Raw genomic sequence first — 19,631 nt, 5'->3', positions numbered from 1 at the left:
GATTTCTTGCTGTCACGAATTTGGGCAGGGTTCTCTGTAGGTAACTCAGAAAAATCTGCCAATTTACGCGAGTGATCCTCAGATATGTACGCAACTTTCATTAGTTTTTAGTTTTCTCATCTGAGCAAGTGTAGTGCCCCAGAAAAATTCGTCCTTACGGACTGTTCTGTTTTGACAGATTCTGCCTTTTATTTCGCATTGCCTCTTTTGCTGTGTTGGATGGATTTCTTTGTTCCATTAACTTTCAGTAGCCTTGGGCAATGTCCAGAAGTGTTAAGAATGATTGTGTCACCTCTGAATATGTGAATTTTTGATTATGCACTAACCCTCTAATGAGTTTGCTTTGAGTTTGGCGTGGAGGAAGTTTTCAAGGGTCAAGAGAGGAGGATGATATATGATTAAGAAGAGTGAAAAGTCTAAGCTTGGGGATGCCCCTGTGGTTCATCCCTGCATATTTCAAGAAGACTCAAGCGTCTAAGCTTGGGGATGTCCAAGGCATCCCCTTCTCCATCAACAATTTATTAGGTTTCTTCTATTGAAACTATATTTTTATTCCGTCACATCTTATGTACTTACTTGGAGCGTCTGTGTGTTTTATTTTCGTTTTGTTATTCTCTGAATAAATTCATGCTTGTGTGGGATAGAGACACGCTCCGCTCGTTCATATGAACACTGGTGTTCTTAGCTTAACTTTAATATTCATGGCGAAGGTTGAAACTGCTTCGTTTATTGTTATTTGGTTGGAAACAGAAAATGCCTCATATTGTCTTGAATAATTTTATACTTGGCAATTGTTTTGAGCTCTCAAGTAGATCATGATTAAGATCATGCACCATGTAGTTTAAACCTATTAGTGGAGAACTAACGTAGAGCTTGTTGAAATTGGTTTGCATGATTGGTCTGTCTAAGGTCTAGATATTTTCTGGTAAAAGTGTTTGAGCAACAAGGAAGACAGTGTAGAGTCTTATAATGCTTGCAATATGTTCTTATGTGAGTTTTGCTGTACCGGTTCATACTTGTGTTTGCTTCAAATAACCTTGCTAGCCAAAGCCTTGTACTGAGAGGGAATGCTTCTCGTGCATCCAAAACCTTGAGCCAAAACCTATGCCATGTGTGTCCACCATACCTACCTACTATGTGGTATTTCCTGCCATTCCAAGTAAATACTTCATGTGCTACCTTTAAACAATTCAAAATTTATCATCTCTTATTTGTGTCAATGTTTTATAGCTCATGAGGAAGTATGTGGTGTTTTATCTCTCAATCTTGTTGGGCAGACTTTCACCAATTTTGCAAAAAGAGCTGGCAACGGGGTTCCCAGCCCCAATTAATTAACTTTCATTAATAATTCTCTTCACATGTTTTGCTCTGATTCGTCAGTAAGCAACTTAATTTTGCAAATAGACACTCCTCCATGGTATGTGAAATGTTGGAAGGCACCCGAGGATTCGGTTAGCCATGGTTTGAGAAAGCAAAGGTGGGGATGAGTGTCATCTAAATAAAACTAAAATAAATAGACACTCCTTCATGGTATGAGATTGTTGGAAGGCACCCGAGGATTCGGTTAGCCATGGCTTGTGAAAGTAAAGGTTGGAAGGAGTGTCACCCAAAAATAAAAATAAACTACACTAAAGCACATGTGTAAACAAAAGAGAAGAGGGATGATCTGCCTTGGTGGTAGAGATAACGTCCTTCATGGGAGCAGCTCTTTGAAAGTCTGTTTGGCAAGGGGGTTAGATGTGCCCACTACCATTCGTTGACAACAACAAACAGCTCTCAAAATTTTACTTTTATGCTCTCTTTATGATTTCAAAACTTGAAAAGTTCTAGCACATGATTTTATCCCTGCTTCCCTCTGCGAAGGGCCATTCTTTTACTTTTATGTTGAGTCAGTTTACCTACTTCCTTCCATCTTAGAAGAAAACACTTGTGTTAACTTGCATTGATTCTTACATACTTGCTTATTTGCATTCATCATATTACTTTGTGATGTAGCCCCGCTCACGGACGACACTACACCAAGTCCAACTAGTCCCGCAAGTGGACCGATGACACGAGCTCGAATCCAAGCGCTACACGATAAGGTGAACTCAATCCTCGCTACTCTTGACCTTGACACACCGTTGGACGGAATGCTACCTCATGCCGAAACCCTATGTGTCATTAGGTACAAGAATCATCAAGGATACGAGGGAGAGGAGGCACCATTCATCAAGGAAGAAGAAGCTAAAGTCAATGGACTAGAAGAAGAAGAAAGGAAGAAGGAAGAAGAAGGGACAAGAGAAAGAGAGAGAGGAGGGTGGAGCCTCCAGGCCAAAGGAGGCCGGTACCTCCAGGCCAATGGTGGCCGGAGCCTCCACCCTGGCTGGCAGGTGGCCAAAGCCAGGCCTGGCCGCGCGCGAGAGGGGGAGCCCGGTAGTACCGGCCCCTCCTGGCCGGTACTACCGGCGGGAGCTGGGCGGCACCTCCCCAGCCTGGTCGCCCCGCGGGAAGGAAGAGGAGGCCGGTACCTTGGCCGGTACCTCCACCCAAGGCCTGGCCGGTACCTCCGGCCAAGGTACCGCCCGTGGTACCTCTGGCCATCCAAGTACCCTGGACATGCGCCCTCCGTTTTGAGGCTTTTCCGGTACAATGGAAACCTCCTCCCGTGGTACCGCCCGCGCACGAATTGGCATGAATCTGAATCGTTGCTTCGCAATCCAACTGCTGTAACTTAAGTAGCATTTGCCCAAACTACCCTTGACTCAAATCTAAGCTATATGTATCCCCGTACTCCTCATTTGCTAGGGTTAGACATAGACTTGGATAATCTTAGAGCTCTGCTCATAAACTGGGATTATCTCCTGTGTTTCATCAAGGCCACACTTGTTGGAGATTAATATTTGTGTGTGAGATTCTAGTGTACCCACTCTCTCTCTCTCTCGCACAAGTGTCCGTCTACATCACCGATCTCTCACACCGGGATTCAACCTCGCGGTCTCTCCTAGTGTGATTCTACCGGCGTGGTTTGTCGAGCCACGGGAGTGTAAGTCGATTGTATCGGGTTGGTGTGCGTGTGTGTTCGTCGTGTTCATCTCGTTCTTCGTTTCCCCTCTTTTCCCCTTTTGATTTCGGGTCGATTTCGCAAGATAGGGCCACAAATTAGGTCTTAGACCTCATCATATGGTATCAGCAGCTCAAGGTTACCGCGAATTTGACCGCTCACCCACCCAATTTTGTTTCTAAAAAATTTCCCAAAAAATCCCAAAAAAATAGACCTAATTTGCCTTTTGACGGATCTGCGATTTTGTTGCGTTTTGAGTGGTTTTGGTCCACTGATTCGGTGTTATTAGTGTTGATCTACTACTTCCCCCACTTTCTATCCACAAATTTCATCGTTTCCCTTCGATTTGGGTTGATTTGGTTTGAGTTAGCTCAAGAACAGGAGAGAGAAAGAGGAAGTGGTGCGTACGAGCTCACAGGAAGAAAAAGGCTAAGCGGTACCTCAGGGTGGAGGCTCCACCCGTGCACGAGCGGTAGCTCCGGTGGAGGCTCCACCCGAGCACGAGCGGTACCTCCGGTGGAGGCTCCACTCACTACTACCACCACCTCCCCAAGCCGGCCACCACAACCATCCACCACCACCGCCGACCATCACCACCCCTCTCCACCACCGGCAAACACCACCACCCCCCCCCCTTATTCACCGACAAACACCGCCACCCCCCAAACCACCGGTAAACACCGCCACGGCACCACCACCACCACCGCCACCGCAAGACCACCGGCATACCACTACCACCGCCGCCAAGCTACTTTGACCCAACTTTTCTCACCTACCTTGTGTTTGCTTCCGGTTTGAGTGCCTTGTGTGTAACACTAACCCGCAGCTCCGAAGCAAGCGACGACACTCTCGGCACCCCGAACTTGCAAACGTACTCTTGATCCCACCACCATATTGCAAGTTGAGTGTTCATCACCGCCTACGCCCCATCTAGGTATAACTTGCAAATCCTTTTTCCTTTTGCGATCTAACCTCCCGAGCATTGCTTGACTAGTGTTGCGAGACATTGCACGTGGCCCCGTTGTGAGGTGTGTGTGTAGTGTGGAGTCAAGCTTATAAGCAAAACTCGTGTGGCAAAATAGCAAAAGCGAAGCTAAGCTAACATAGTGCGAGACAAAAGCCGCTAAAACGCAAAAGAGCAAAAGAGTGCAAGTGCCACAAAATACAAAAGAGTGTCAAGTGCCACCAAATACAAAGGAGGAAAAGCTTTTAAGCAAAAGAGAGAAAAGAGAAGAGAGGCCGCGTGTAAATCTTGTTGTCTCTCCGTTGCAACCATAGCTTTGCCTCTCCTTGTGTTAGTGTGACACCGAGCACCCTTGTTAAGGGTTTCTTACATCTTTCCGCTCATTCCTTGGTCGCACTAACCCCTTTCATCTCGTGTGTGCGTTCCATATCTTTTACGTGTTTTTAGTGATCATCGCTTTGACATTCGATATTTGGATTTTACCCACTCTTAACAACAAACTTGATTTCGGATTTCGTCTCTTGGTTCTCCACCATACTCACCTACCACCATATTTGCTAGCTTTTGCGTGTGTCTTTGTGTGTGTGCCCGATACAACTGGTTTCGCTCTCGGTTTGATTGATCACCTCCATACTATCACACAACGGTAAGGTTGCGAGGTAGTCTCCTTCCACTAACATACACAACATAGTTCTTGTCTTTCCATCATGGATAGGAACGGAGATGACCCAAGGGATGGAGAAGTCCTCCGCAACACCGATGATGCGGGGTGGCCTTCGGTCACCTCCACACCAAGACCAACAAGTCCCCCAAGTGGACCGATGACACGAGCCCGAGTCAAGGCTCTCCATAATGAGGTGAACTCGCTCCTCACCACCCTTGATCTTGGTACCCCTTTGGATGGATTGCTACCTCATGCCGACGTGTTATGTGTCATTAGGTACAAGGAGCATCAAGAGCACGAAGAGGAGGACACACCATGGTCAAGAGGAGGAGAGGAGCAGCTGGACGCGAAGATGGACCTGGAGCTGGACCGGAAGTCGCTCGAAGAGCGCAAGGAAGAGAAGATGGCCGGCCGGTCCAGAACCCGGTCTGACCGGCCTCCTGACCGGGTCACCCGGTCCACAGCCCGGTCTGACCGGCCTCCTGACCGGGCCACCCGGTCCGAAACCGGAGTTTCCGCTCGTGCCATCCGGGCGCCATCCAGGGGACTCGGAGCCTCGTCTCGCTGCCGCCTGGTCCCAGTTCTGTCTCGAACTGCCTGCCCGGCTCACAGTTCGGGCCTCGACCGGCTCGACCGCCTGCACGACTTAAGTCACCTATTTCGGCCCGAACCGTTTCACTTGTACCTTTTCGGCCCATGACGCCTTGTAAGACTATATAAACCCCCAGGACGCCCCTAGACCTCTTTAGACTTGTTTTGAACTCAAACCTACCTTTGAGCTTAGTCTCCCTTGGGTATCATCCCTCTGTAATCAAGGCCATCCTTGTTGTTGATTTGGATATTGTTGAGTGAGATTCTAGTACAAGCTACTCTCTCTCCCTCACCAATCTCTTTTCTCCAACACCAATCTCTCACCGGGAATTCTGCCGCGTGCCTCTTCCGGGTGATTCTATTGGCGTGGTCCATCGAGCCACGGGGGTAAGTATCGGGTGTATCGGGTTGGTGTGCGTGCGTGAGTCTCGGAGTTCCTCGTGTTCGTCGTGTTCTTAGTGTTCCTCGCGTTTTCCCATCTCCCCTCTTGGTTTCGAAGTCAATCCGCGAGATCGGGCCACACACGGGGTCTTAGACCTCATCATATGGTATCAGCAGCTCTTGGTTACCGCGGATTTGACCTTCCACCCACTCGATTTCGTCCCTAGAAAATTTTCCAAAAAATCCCCAAAAATAGCCCCAAATTGCCTCTTGACCGATCTGTGATTTGGTTGCGTTTTGAGTGGTTTTGGTCCGTGGATCTGGTGTTGTTGTGCTTGATCTACTATTTCCCCAACTTTTAGCCTCCAATTCCATCGTTTCCCTTCATTTTGGTCGATTTGGTTTTGGTTTGGGGAAGAACAGGAGAGAGAAAGCTCCAGCCCGCAAAATCCGGTTGAGCAGCCGATCAACCGGGCTACAGACCGGCCGGGCCAGCCCAGAATCCGGTCGACCGGCCGTGCAACCGGCCAGGCCGGTCCAGGAGCCGGTCCAACCGGGCCCCAGACCGGGCGCAGCAACGCCCCCTCCTTCGACCTCGTCTTCTGGCGATCTCCACCACCACCACCACCACCACCACCACCACCACCATCGCAGGTATAACTTGCAGCTTTCACCTTGTAACCCCTCTTCCTTTTGCGATCTATCCCATCGAGCATTGCTTGTCTAGTGTTGCGAGACATTGCACGTGGCCCCGCATTGTGAGGTGTGTGTGTCGCGTTGAGTAAGGCATCCAAGCAAACACTCGTGTGGCAAGATAGCAAAAGCGAGGCTAACGCTAACATAGTGCGTGAAAAAGCCCCAAAAACACAAAAAGAGTGCGAGTAGCACCATACATCCATACATCCATACATCCATACACCCATACATACAAAAGTGTCCACGTGCCACCAAAGATACAAACGAGTGCAAGTGCCACCATATACAAAAGAGAAAAAGCTTTTAAGCAAAGAGAGATAGGAGAAGAGAGGCCGCGTGTGAATCTTGTTGTCTCTTCCTTTGCAACCGAAGCTTTGGCTCTCCTTGTGTTAGTGTGACACCGAGCACTTATACATACACTTTTCCGCTCACTTTTGGTTGCACTAACCCCGCTTATCTCGTGTGTGTGTTCCACAACTTTTTTCCGTGTTTATAGTGATCTTCACATTGACATTTGGATTTTTGGACTTTACCCACTTTTAACAACATACTCGATCTTGGATTTGTCTTTTGGCTTTCCACAACACTCGCCTAACACCATATTTGCTAGCTTTTGCGTGTGGTTTTGCGTGTGTTCCCGATACACTTGATCTTGCTTTCGGTTTGGTGGATTGCCTCAATACTATCTTACCTTGGTAAGAGTGCGAGGTAGTCTCCTTCCACTAACATACACAACATAGTTCTTGTCTTTCCATCATGGATAGGAACGGAGATACCACAAGGGATGAAGAGATCCTCCGCAACACCGAGAGGTTGGCTACTCAACACAACCTATGGACGCAACGACAAGAGTTCAAGGAGCAACTCACCCTCTTCGAGACGCGCATCGATGAGCAATACGATGAGGTGGCTCACAACTTCGCCGCCGTGAACCAAGACTTGGCTCTTCTTCGTGAAGCTACGGACAACTTGAATGGCCAAATGGCGGCCAATGATGCCAACATGGAGCGGCGCATGGATAGCCTCGAGCGCGCCATCACCAACTTGGGTCGTCATCGTCGACACCGCTCTACTTCCTCTTCATCAAGCTCGCCACAAGACTATTACTCTCATGGTGGCCTTTCGTCCTCAAGCTCTTCCTCAAGGCATGAAGACCATCATCGACCTCATCGCCATGCTCGTCATGAAGACTCTCGCTCCAACTCTAGGCGTGGAGAGATACATCGCCATGCTCGTCCACATGAGCGTCCTCCACAAGACCAAGACCTTCAACTAGATCGTCACCAAGCGGATCGCCATGCCCACCATGGGCGTGATGGCCATCCCCAAGACCAAGGTCCTCAAGATCAACCTCGGCGAGATCTCCGTCGCCACCCTCGCCATGACCAACGCGGACGAGGAGAGCTACACCATGATCAAGATGAGAGACCCAACATTGAGCATCGTCCTCAACCGCGACAAGATCTTCAACCACATCCTCACCGTGAACCAAGTGAAGCAAGCGTGCACCTCCAACGCCAACCCAATGCTATGGTTGGTCGTAGAAGACCTCCTATTCCTCCTCTAGCCGCAAGAGATGACGGCGCCCCTCCTCGTAGAAGAACCTTGGAGGATGAAGAGAACATGTATGGCAAACTCAAGTTCAACATGCCCAAGTTCAAAGGTGAAGACGACGCCGAAGCCTACCTCTCATGGGCACTCAAGGTGGACAAGATCTTCCGCATCCACAACTACTCCGGTGCCAAGAAAGTGGCTATGGCATCACTCGAGTTTGAAGACTACGCCAACACTTGGTGGGAGCAAGTCCTCACTCTTCGAGAAGAAAAGGGTGAACCTCCTATTGACACTTGGGAAGACATGAAGAAAGAAATGCATGCTCGCTTTGTCCCCACGCACTACATGACCGACCTCTTCAACAAGCTCCAAAAGTTGAAGCAAGGCACCAAGACCGTTGAGGAATTCTACAAGGAGATGGAGCTCACTATGATGCGAGCCAACATCCAAGAGTCCGAGGAACAAACCATTGCTCGTTTCTTCAATGGCCTTACTTACCCCATCAAGAGGATCGTCGAGTTCCAACCCTACTCCAACATGGTTGAGTTGGTCCACCAAGCATCGAAGGCCGAGCGCCAAGTGATTGAGGACATCAAGTACTCCAAGGCCAAGACCTATTTCTCCTCCAAGCTCGCTACATCGACTCCTCCTACTACATCAACTCCTTATGCTACAAGTGCCAAGGCCGACGCATCCTCTACACCTTCCAAGAAACCGACTATCCAAAGTCGCATGAAGCAAACGGTCTCCTCCACCGCCTCCTCTAAGGCATCCACGGGACCCTCTAGTGTCACTTGCTTCAAGTGTGGCACCCAAGGTCACAAATTGTTTGAGTGCAAGAACACCAAGGTTATGATCACTATGGAGAATGGTGACATCGAAACTCTTGATGAGGATGAATATGAAGCCCTTGTGCAAGCCGCCGTGGAAAGTGAAGAAGCTTATGAGCAAGAATGTGGAGAAGATCCTCTCTTATGTGAGCATGACCCAAGTCCCTCACTTGTGGTCACAAGGGTGCTAACCACACAACCTCATGCTACGGAAGAACAACGGTGCAACATCTTCCAAACCCGTGGCGGAATTGGTGGCAAGTCGATCAAGGTCATCATAGATGGTGGAGGTTCAACCTCACTCTCCGCAAGCATCCTCACCCTTACCATATCCAATGGTTGAGTGACAAGGGCAACGTCAAGATACAACATACCGTCACCGTCACCTTCAAGATTGGACCTTATGAGGACACTATCGAGTGTGACGTGGTACCCATGACGGTGTGTGATGTAGCCCCGCTCACCGACGACGCTACACCAAGACCAACAAGTCCCCCAAGTGGACCGATGACACGGGCTCGAGTCAAAGCGCTACATGATAAGGTGAACTCACTCCTCACTACCCTTGATCTCGATACCCCTTTGGATGGGCTGCTACCTCAGGCCGATATGCTTTGTGTTATCAGATATGAACCTCGAGAGAAGGACATCACAGCAGACCCGAAGATGGACAAGGAAGAAGGAGAAGAAGAGTCCCAGCTGAAGGACGCCCCTCGGGCAGACTGCCGGCCTCCAGCCTGTGCACGGCACTGCCGGCCTGCTCACCCCGGCACTGCCGGCCTCAAGTCCCCGGCACTGCCGGCCTGCTCACCCCGGCACTACCGGCCTCCAGACCCCGGCACTGCCGGCCCCTCCAGCTGAAGACTCGAAGAGAGCCAAGACCGGCACTGCCGGCCTGGAACCAGCGGCACTGCCGGCCCCACCGGCACTGCCGGCCCATCCTCACCGGCACTGCCGGCCCCACCCCTGTTGACTTCATCTCAACCGTCGATTTCGCATCCATGGACCAGGATAATTTATGTAATTCCGACTTTACCCCTGTACGAATCTGGGTCTATAAATACCTCACCCCTTCCTCCAGATTAGGGTTAGAGATGAACTAAGAAGAAACTTGAGCTTTGCTCTTACCCATGTGGGAAACCCTAGATCTATGATCTTGTATCCACCCGGGCTCCTTATCGACGCGTGATGATCTCTTTGGTGACTTCTACCGTTTGTTGATCTTTTGCTTGCACTTCTACCTTTTGGTCTTTTGCTTGCACTTCTATCAACCTTCCGGTCTTTTCACCCTTCTAGATCTCGTGTGTTTCGATTTGTCGATCTCTTTGCGGGACTTCTACCGGAAGGTCTTTTCTCGCAACCTCTATCGAGTAGGTGTATCGGGCCTACGAGGAAAAACCGGTTTGTGTGCGTGTGTGTGTTGTATCCCCACGAATTCCCCTCCGTGTTCGTCGTGTTCATCGTGTTCATCCACCTCCCCCACGAAATCCACCCAAATCCGTGAAGATCGGGCACATCCCCGGGCTTAGCCCTTATCATATGGTATCAGCAGCTCTTTGGTTGCCACGGATTTGACCCCCACATCACCAATTTCGCCCAAAATATTTTCCCAAAAAATAGCTCCAAATTGGCCTTGGATCGATCTCTCGATTTGTTGAGTTATTTGTGGTTTTGTTCCAATAGAAACTTGTCTTTGGTGTTGATCTACTATTCCCCCAACTTTTCCCACCAGTTTGTGCCAATTTTCCCACGAAATCGAAGATTTTCGGGTCAGTTTTCCGCCAAATCGACGAACAGCAGCTGAGGCCGGCACTGCCGCCCCAAAATCGCCGGCACTGCCGGTCAGGCCGGCACTGCCGCCGCCCAAACGCCGGCACTGCCGCTGGCCCCGAAATTTTTCACACTTTCTTCGTTTTCGTTTTGGCACTTCCCATTTGTGTTTGGTCTTCGGTTTTGAGTGCCATTTCAGCTACCACAAGCTTCCGCAACATCGACAACGACGACGGCACCCCGAGGATTCAAGCGGTTCATTTGACACCTTCACCACCATAGCAAGTTCAAGATCGTCGGCCACCATCATCAAGTGGTATAACTTGCTCCTAACTTGTAGCCCTAGCCTCTTTTGCGTATCTCTCCTATCGAGAGTGGCTTTCTAGTGTTGCGAAGCATTGCGCAAGCGTCCCGACCGTGAGGGTGTGCGTGTGTTGAGCAAAGCTTCGAAGCAAGCTCGTGTGAAAAGATAAGCAAAAGAAGTGTGACATATAGTAGTATCCTTACATAGTGAGAAAAAGAAAAAGAAAAATACAAAAAGAGAAAAAGAAAAAGTGTGTGAGTGACACCTATACACAAAAGAGTCCAAAGCTTTTAAGCAAAAGAGAGAAAAGAGAAGAGAGGCGTCTTGCGCAAATCTTGTTGCTTCTCAATTTTGCAACCAAGCCACGGTCTCTCTTGCGTTGGCGTGACACCGAGCTAGTAGTCTTCGTTAGGACCATTTTGTTCTTGCTCATTTTCCAAGTCGCGCTAACCCCATTTTGTCCCACGCGTGTGTTCCTCCTTGTGTATTTTTGGTGATCACCGCCTTTGACTTGTGACTTTTGGATCTTACCCACTTTTGACAATAGACTTTTCGTTTGGTTCTTCCATTTGGCTTTCCACATCCATACCTAACACCATATAGAGTTTTTGTTTTTGTGTGTGTAACCGGTTGCTCCTCACTTTGATACACCTTTTCGATTTTGGTTTGCAAGTTTTGACATTCTTGGTAGTCTTTCCTAACCACCCACCACATAGTTCTTGTTTTAGTTGTAACCATGTCTAGTGGAGAAGGGAACCAACTACCGATGACGCGGCACCAACATTGGATAGCTACTCAAGCCGTCCACGCCAAGCTAAATCAATTTGAAACCATGCTCAAGGATACCAATGTCCGCTATGAAGAAAGAGCTCAAGTGCAAAGGAATGACCTCAACAATCAAGTACAAGACCTTTGTGCCATACAAGGTCAAGAAACAAGGGAAATGAAGACGGCGTTGGACAATATCCTCCACACACTCAATCGCCAAGAAGAGAGAAGACACCACTCAAGGTCTTCGCGCTCACATAGCTCAAGGTCAAGAGCTCCTACACCATCTCGCCATGATTCTAATGAAGACCCACGCCACCATAATGTGGATGTTCAAGTGCTTCACCAACAAGCTCAAGAAGCGGAACAAGCTCGCCTTCGACTTGTCCATGAACGTCAACGCCTTGAAGAAGAGCGCCTTCACCAAGAGGACCTCAATGCTCAATTCCATCAAGAGCAAGAACGCCTTCGCCATGATCAAGAGCTAGTTCGAGCAAGGGAACAAGAGCGCCTCCGCCATGAACAACAAGCACTTGAAGAACAAGAGCGGCAACGACAAGTGCAAGAAGCTCAAGCTAGAAGACAACGCCTTCATGAAGAGGAAGAAAGGCAAGCGCACCAAGAGCGCCAAATCATCAATGTTGTTCGTCCTCAACACCCTCAAGGTCAAGATAATCGCCGCCATCATGATGATCGCCCTCATGCTAGAAGACCTCCTCCAAGGGCAAGAAATGACGACTCAAGTCATCACCAAGCATCAAGTGAAGAAAGTGTGATGCCTCGACGACGCCACAACAATGATGATCAAGATGAAGGTCATGGAAGACCACCTCCTCGTCAACAACATAGCAACAACAATAGAGATGCTCAAGGTCCACAACATCCACCTCAACAACGTCAAGATATGGTTGAAGAAAGACCACCTCCTAGGCGCAATGACCGCAATGAAGAGGAAATCTTTGGGAAGCTCAAGTTCACCATGCCCAAATTCCACGGAGAAGAAGACCCCGATGCATACCTCTCTTGGGTTCTCAAGGTTGACAAGATATTCCGCATACACAACTTCTCCGAAGCAAAGAAAGTGGCCATGGCATCACTAGAGTTTGAAGGGTATGCAAATGTGTGGTGGGAAGAAGTGAACAAGAAGCGTGACAAGGAAGCTCTAGACCCCATTGCTACATGGGAAGAGATGCAAGAAGTCATGCACAAACGCTTTGTGCCCAACCATCACAAACGCGACCTCTTCAACAAGCTTACCCAACTCAAGCAAAGCTACAAGTCCGTTGAGGAATACTACAAGGAGATGCACATGACAATGATGAGTGCAAATGTGGACGAGCGAGAAGAGCAAACAATGGCAAGATTCTTGAATGGATTGAACATTCCCGTCAAGCGGATAGTGGAATTCTTGCCTTACACCAACATGGTTGAATTGCTTCATCAAGCTACAAGAGCTGAGCGCCAAGTGCGAGAAGACATAGCAAGTGCAAAAACAAAGTCTTTCTTCGCCGCAAGAAATGCAACAAATACCTCCTCAAGCATCAAGAACACAAGTGCTATGGCTCCCAAGGATCCTCCTAAGCAAATGAAGAGTGCCTTCAAGACAACAAGCTTCAAGCCGGATCAATCAACTATGTCCTCCAAAGCTTCCACGGGATCTAGTAACATCACTTGCTTGAAGTGTGGAGCTCAAGGACATAAATCCTTTGAATGCAAGAACACAAGAGTTATGATAACTCGAGATGATGGAGATGTGGAGTACTTGAGTGAAGGCGAATATGAAGCCTTGGTACAAGCCGCAACCAATCATGAAGATGATGACTTGGAAGACCAAGAGCAAGTCCTATGTGTGCATGATGCAAGCCCGTCCCTTGTGGTGACCAAAGTGTTGACAACCCATGCACTTCCCAATGAAGATCAAAGGTGCAACATCTTCCAAACAAGAGCCGGAATCAATGGCAAGTCAATAAAGGTTATCATCGATGGAGGGAGTTGCCACAATCTTGCAAGCACCGAACTATGTTCCAAGCTCAACCTTACACTCCGGAAACACCCCCATCCTTACCATGTGCAATGGCTAAGTGACAATGGAAATGTCAAGATACAACACACCGTCTCCGTATCCTTCAAGATTGGCGCCTATGAAGACACCGTTGATTGTGATGTAGTGCCCATGACGGTGTGCCACATGCTACTTGGTCGCCCTTGGCAATATGACAAAAGAGCAAGCCATGATGGCTACACAAATGCCTATAGCTTCAAGGTCGGCGACAAGACGTTCATCCTACGCCCAATGACTCCTAGCCAAGTAATTGCGGACAATGCAAAGGCTTTAGCGAGGGCTAAGGAAGCTACCATCACTAGTGAGATGAGTGGTGAGAGAGTGACCCACCAAAAGGAAAGTGAGCGCCACAAGCCATATATGAGTGAGATGAAGAGTGTCCTCATAGCTACCAAGAGTGAGATGAGAGAATTGCACCACAACCCATCCACCATATTGCACTACGTGCTCATTTGCAAGGGGCCATCTTCGGAGACTAACAACTTAACAACACTTCCTTCGTCTTTGTTGTCTCTTTTGAAGGAGTTCCAAGATGTCTTCCCCGACGAGCTTCCTCATGGACTACCACCGCTTCGAGGGATTGACCACCCGGCGCTCCTCTACCAAACCGCGCCGCCTACCGCACCAACCCCGAAGACACAAAGGAGATTCAACGCCAAATACAAGACCTCCTCGAAAAAGGGTATGTTCGTGAAAGCCTAAGCCCTTGTGCGGTTCCCGTGATTCTTGTTCCTAAACCGGATGAGACGCAACGAATGTGTATGGATTGTCGCCCCATCAATGCCATTACCGTTCGCTACCGCCATCCCATTCCGCGTTTAGATGACATGCTTGATGAATTGAGCGGTGCCACGATTTTCTCTAAGATTGATTTGCGTAGTGGTTACCATCAAATCCGCATGGCTATTGGTGATGAATGGAAAACGGCATTCAAGACCAAACTCGGTCTCTATGAATGGCTCGTTATGCCTTTTAGTCTTTCCAATGCTCCATCTACTTTCATGCGCCTCATGAATCACATCTTGCGTCCTCTCATTGGCAAGAGCGTGGTTGTCTACTTCGATGATATTCTTATTTATAGCAAAAACCTCGAGGACCATGTGCAACATGTGAGAGAAGTCTTGTGCATCTTGCGACATGAAAAGCTTTATGCTAACCTCCCTAAATGCACATTTGCTCAAAACAAATTGGTTTTTCTTGGCTTTGTGGTTTCCGCTAATGGTATTGAAGTTGATTCTTCTAAGGTTGAGGCCATCCACAATTGGCCAACTCCTACCAATGTTGCTCAAGTCCGAAGTTTCCATGGACTCGCCGGTTTTTACCACCGCTTTGTGAAAGATTTTAGCACCATTGCTTGCCCTTTGAATGAGCTTACCAAGAAGAATGTTCCGTTTGCTTGGGGCAAGGCCCAACAAAATGCTTTTGATGAGTTGAAGAAACACCTTACCGAGGCACCACTCCTTGTTCTTCCAAACTTTTCCAAAACTTTTGAGATTGAGTGTGATGCAAGTGGACTCGGTATTGGTGGAGTGCTTATGCAAGATGGAAAACCCGTGGCATACTATAGCGAGAAGTTAGATGGCGCACGCCTCAACTATCCTATATATGACAAGGAACTTTATGCTTTGGTTCGTGTTCTTGAAGTTTGGCAACACTATCTTTGGCCAAAAGAGTTTATTATCCACTCCGACCATGAGTCTTTGAAATATTTGAAAAGTCAACACAATTTGAACAAAAGACATGCAAGGTGGGTTGAGTTCATTGAGTCCTTTCCATATGTGATCAAATACAAGAAGGGCAAGGACAATGTTGTGGCGGATGCTCTTTCCCGCAAACTCACCCTCTTACTCACTCGCTTGGATATTAGTGTTTTGGGTCTTGATGAAATCAAAGATTTATATGCTTCCGATGTTTTCTTTGGCCCAATCTTTGCAAAGTGTTCTAGTGAGAAGGGCATCGATGATTTCTATTTGCACCAAGGATTCTTGTTCAAGGGCAACAAACTTTGTATTCCTATGTCGTCGCTTCGCCTTTTGCTCTTACAAGAATCGCATGGTGGTGGTCTTATGGGACACTTTGGAAGAGACAAGACATATGCCATGCTCTCCACTCACTATTATTGGCCAAGAATGAAGCGCGATGTGGAGCGCCTTTGCCGACGGTGTACAACATGCTTACAAGCTAAGTCAACTTCCAACCCCTATGGTCTTTATACACCATTGCCTATTCCTCATGCTCCTTGGTCCGACATTATTATGTATTTTGTGTTAGGATTGCCTAGAACTAAATATGGTCATGATTCCATTTTCGTAGTGGTTGATCGATTCTCTAAAATGGCACATTTCATACCATGCTCTCGAACGGATGATGCTTCACACATTGCTTCCTTGTTTTTTAGGGAAATTGTGAGACTCCACGGTGTACCAAGAAGCATTGTGTCGGATCGAGACATCAAGTTTATGAGTTATCTTTGGAAGTCGCTCATGGCAAAGTTTGGAGTGAAGCTCTTATTCTCATCATCCTCGCACCCGCAAACGGACGGCCAAACCGAAGTGGTGAATCGAAGCCTCTCCACCCTACTACGAGTCCTTGTCAAGAAGAATTTGAAGTCATGGGAAGATTGTATCCCGCATGCGGAGTTTGCCTACAACCGCGCCAAGCACACTACTACAATGAGAAGCCCGTTCATGGTTGTCTATGGCTTTGAGCCTCCTACGGCGATTGACTTCCTTCCTCTACCGCTACATGAGCAAGTGAACATGGACATCGACAAGAGAGCACAATACATGAAGAAGCTACATGAAGATACAAGGGAAACAATCGAGCAACAAGTTCTTCGTCAAGCAACACGCCTCAACATGAAGAAAAAGGCACGGATCTTCAAGGAAGGAGACCTAGTGTGGTTACATCTTCGCAAGGACCGTTTCCCTCAAGAACGAAACTCCAAGCTCAAGCCCCGAGGCGATGGTCCCTTCAAGGTCCTCAAGCGAATCAACGACAACGCCTACATCATCGACATACCAACATCCAAGTACTTGGTGAGCAACACATTCAATGTGTCCGACCTCTCGCCATACCATGAAGATGAAGAGACGTTAGAGTCGAGGACGACTCTTTCCCAAGGGGGGGAGATGATGTAGCCCCGCTCACCGACGACGCTACACCAAGACCAACAAGTCCCCCAAGTGGACCGATGACACGGGCTCGAGTCAAAGCGCTACATGATAAGGTGAACTCACTCCTCACTACCCTTGATCTCGATACCCCTTTGGATGGGCTGCTACCTCAGGCCGATATGCTTTGTGTTATCAGATATGAACCTCGAGAGAAGGACATCACAGCAGACCCGAAGATGGACAAGGAAGAAGGAGAAGAAGAGTCCCAGCTGAAGGACGCCCCTCAGGGCCGGCACTGCCGGCCTCCAGGCACCGGCACTGCCGGCCTGCTCACCTCGGCACTGCCGGCCTCAAGTCCCCGGCACTGCCGGCCTGCTCACCCCGGCACTACCGGCCTCCGACTCCCGGCACCGCTGGCCCTCTCCTGAAGACTTGAAGAGAGCCAAGACCGGCACTGCCGGCCTGGAACCAGCGGCACTGCCGGCCCCACCGGCACTGCCGGCCCATCCTCACCGGCACTGCCGGCCCCACCCCTGTTGACTTCATCTCAACCGTCGATTTCGCATCCATGGACCAGGATAATTTATGTAATTCCGACTTTACCCCTGTACGAATCTGGGTCTATAAATACCTCACCCCTTCCTCCAGATTAGGGTTAGAGATGAACTAAGAAGAAACTTGAGCTTTGCTCTTACCCATGTGGGAAACCCTAGATCTATGATCTTGTATCCACCCGGGCTCCTTATCGACGCGTGATGATCTCTTTGGTGACTTCTACCGTTTGTTGATCTTTTGCTTGCACTTCTACCTTTTGGTCTTTTGCTTGCACTTCTATCAACCTTCTGGTCTTTTCACCCTTCTAGATCTCGTGTGTTTCGATTTGTCGATCTCTTTGCGGGACTTCTACCGGAAGGTCTTTTCTCGCAACCTCTATCGAGTAGGTGTATCGGGCCTACGAGGAAAAACCGGTTTGTGTGCGTGTGTGTGTTGTATCCCCATGAATTCCCCTCCGTGTTCGTCGTGTTCATCGTGTTCATCCACCTCCCCCACGAAATCCACCCAAATCCGTGAAGATCGGGCACATCCCCGGGCTTAGCCCTTATCAGTGTGCCACATGTTGCTTGGCCGCCCTTGGCAATATGACAAGAAGGCTATACATGATGGACTCTCCAACACATACACCTTCAAGGTCAACGACAAGAAGTTCGAGTTACGCCCGATGACTCCTAGCCAAATCATCGCGGATAATGCGAAGGCTTTAGCGAGGGCACAACTCCGCACCCACCATAGTGAGACGAGAGGAGAGGGAGCGACCCACCACAAAGATAGTGAGCGCCACAAGCCATACATGAGTGAGCCCAAGAGTGTCCTTCTAGCCACCAAGAGTGAGTGGAGAGAGCTCCAAGAGAACCCATCCACCATATTGCACTATGTGCTCATATGCAAGGGACCCTCGTCGGCGGCTAACGACTTAACCAACATTCCTCCGTCTTTGTTGTCTCTTTTGCAGGAATTTCAAGACGTCTTCCCCGACGAGCTCCCTCATGGACTACCACCACTCCGAGGCATAGAACACCGCATCGACCTCATACCCGGCGCTCCGCTCCCAAACCGTGCCGCCTACCGCACCAACCCCGAAGAGACCAAGGAGATCAACCGCCAAATTCAAGATCTCCTCGCCAAAGGGTACGTCCGCGAAAGCCTTAGCCCTTGTGCCGTTCCCGTGATTCTTGTGCCTAAACCGGATGAGACGCAACGGATGTGTATGGATTGTCGCCCCATCAATGCCATTACCGTCCGTTACCACCATCCCATTCCGCGTTTAGATGACATGCTTGATGAACTTAGTGGTGCCACGATTTTCTCTAAAGTCGATTTGCGTAGTGGTTACCATCAAATCCGCATGGCTATTGGTGATGAATGGAAAACGGCATTCAAGACCAAACTCGGTCTCTATGAATGGCTCGTTATGCCTTTCGGTCTTTCCAATGCTCCATCAACTTTCATGCGCCTCATGAATCACATCTTGCATCCTCTCATTGGCAAGAGCGTGGTTGTCTACTTCGATGATATTCTTATTTATAGCAAAAACCTCGAGCACCCTGTGCAACATGTGAGAGAGGTCTTGTGCATCTTGCGCCATGAAAAGCTTTATGCTAACCTCCCCAAATGCACCTTTGCTCAAAACAAATTGGTTTTTCTTGGTTTCGTGGTTTCCGCTAATGGGATTGAAGTTGATTCTTCCAAGGTGGAGGCCATCCACAATTGGCCTACTCCTACAAATGTTGGTCAAGTCCGAAGTTTCCATGGACTTGCCGGGTTTTACCGCCGCTTTGTGAAAGACTTTAGCACCATTGCTTGCCCTTTGAATGAGCTTACCAAGAAGAATGTTCCGTTTGTTTGGGGCAAGGCCCAACAAAATGCTTTTGATGAGTTGAAGAAACGCCTTACCGAAGCTCCACTTCTTGTTCTTCCAAATTTTGCCAAAACTTTTGAGATTGAGTGTGATGCAAGTGGGCTTGGTATTGGTGGTGTTCTTATGCAAGAGGGCAAACCCGTGGCATACTATAGTGAGAAGTTGGATGGCGCACGCCTCAACTATCCTATATATGACAAGGAGCTCTACGCTTTGGTTCGTGTTCTTGAAGTTTGGCAACACTATCTTTGGCCAAAAGAGTTTATCATTCATTCCGACCATGAGTCCTTGAAATATTTGAAAAGCCAACACAACTTGAACAAACGACATGCAAAATGGGTCGAGTTCATTGAGTCCTTCCCATATGTGATCAAATACAAGAAGGGCAAGGACAATGTTGTGGCGGATGCTCTTTCCCGCAAAAACACCCTTTTGCTAACTCGTTTGGATTTTCATGTTTTGGGACTTGAAG

This window comes from Lolium perenne, chromosome 3 (assembly GCF_019359855.2).
Source record: "Lolium perenne isolate Kyuss_39 chromosome 3, Kyuss_2.0, whole genome shotgun sequence".
NCBI classification, from domain to species: domain Eukaryota; kingdom Viridiplantae; phylum Streptophyta; class Magnoliopsida; order Poales; family Poaceae; genus Lolium; species Lolium perenne.
Note: the sequence above shows the minus strand (reverse complement) of the source record.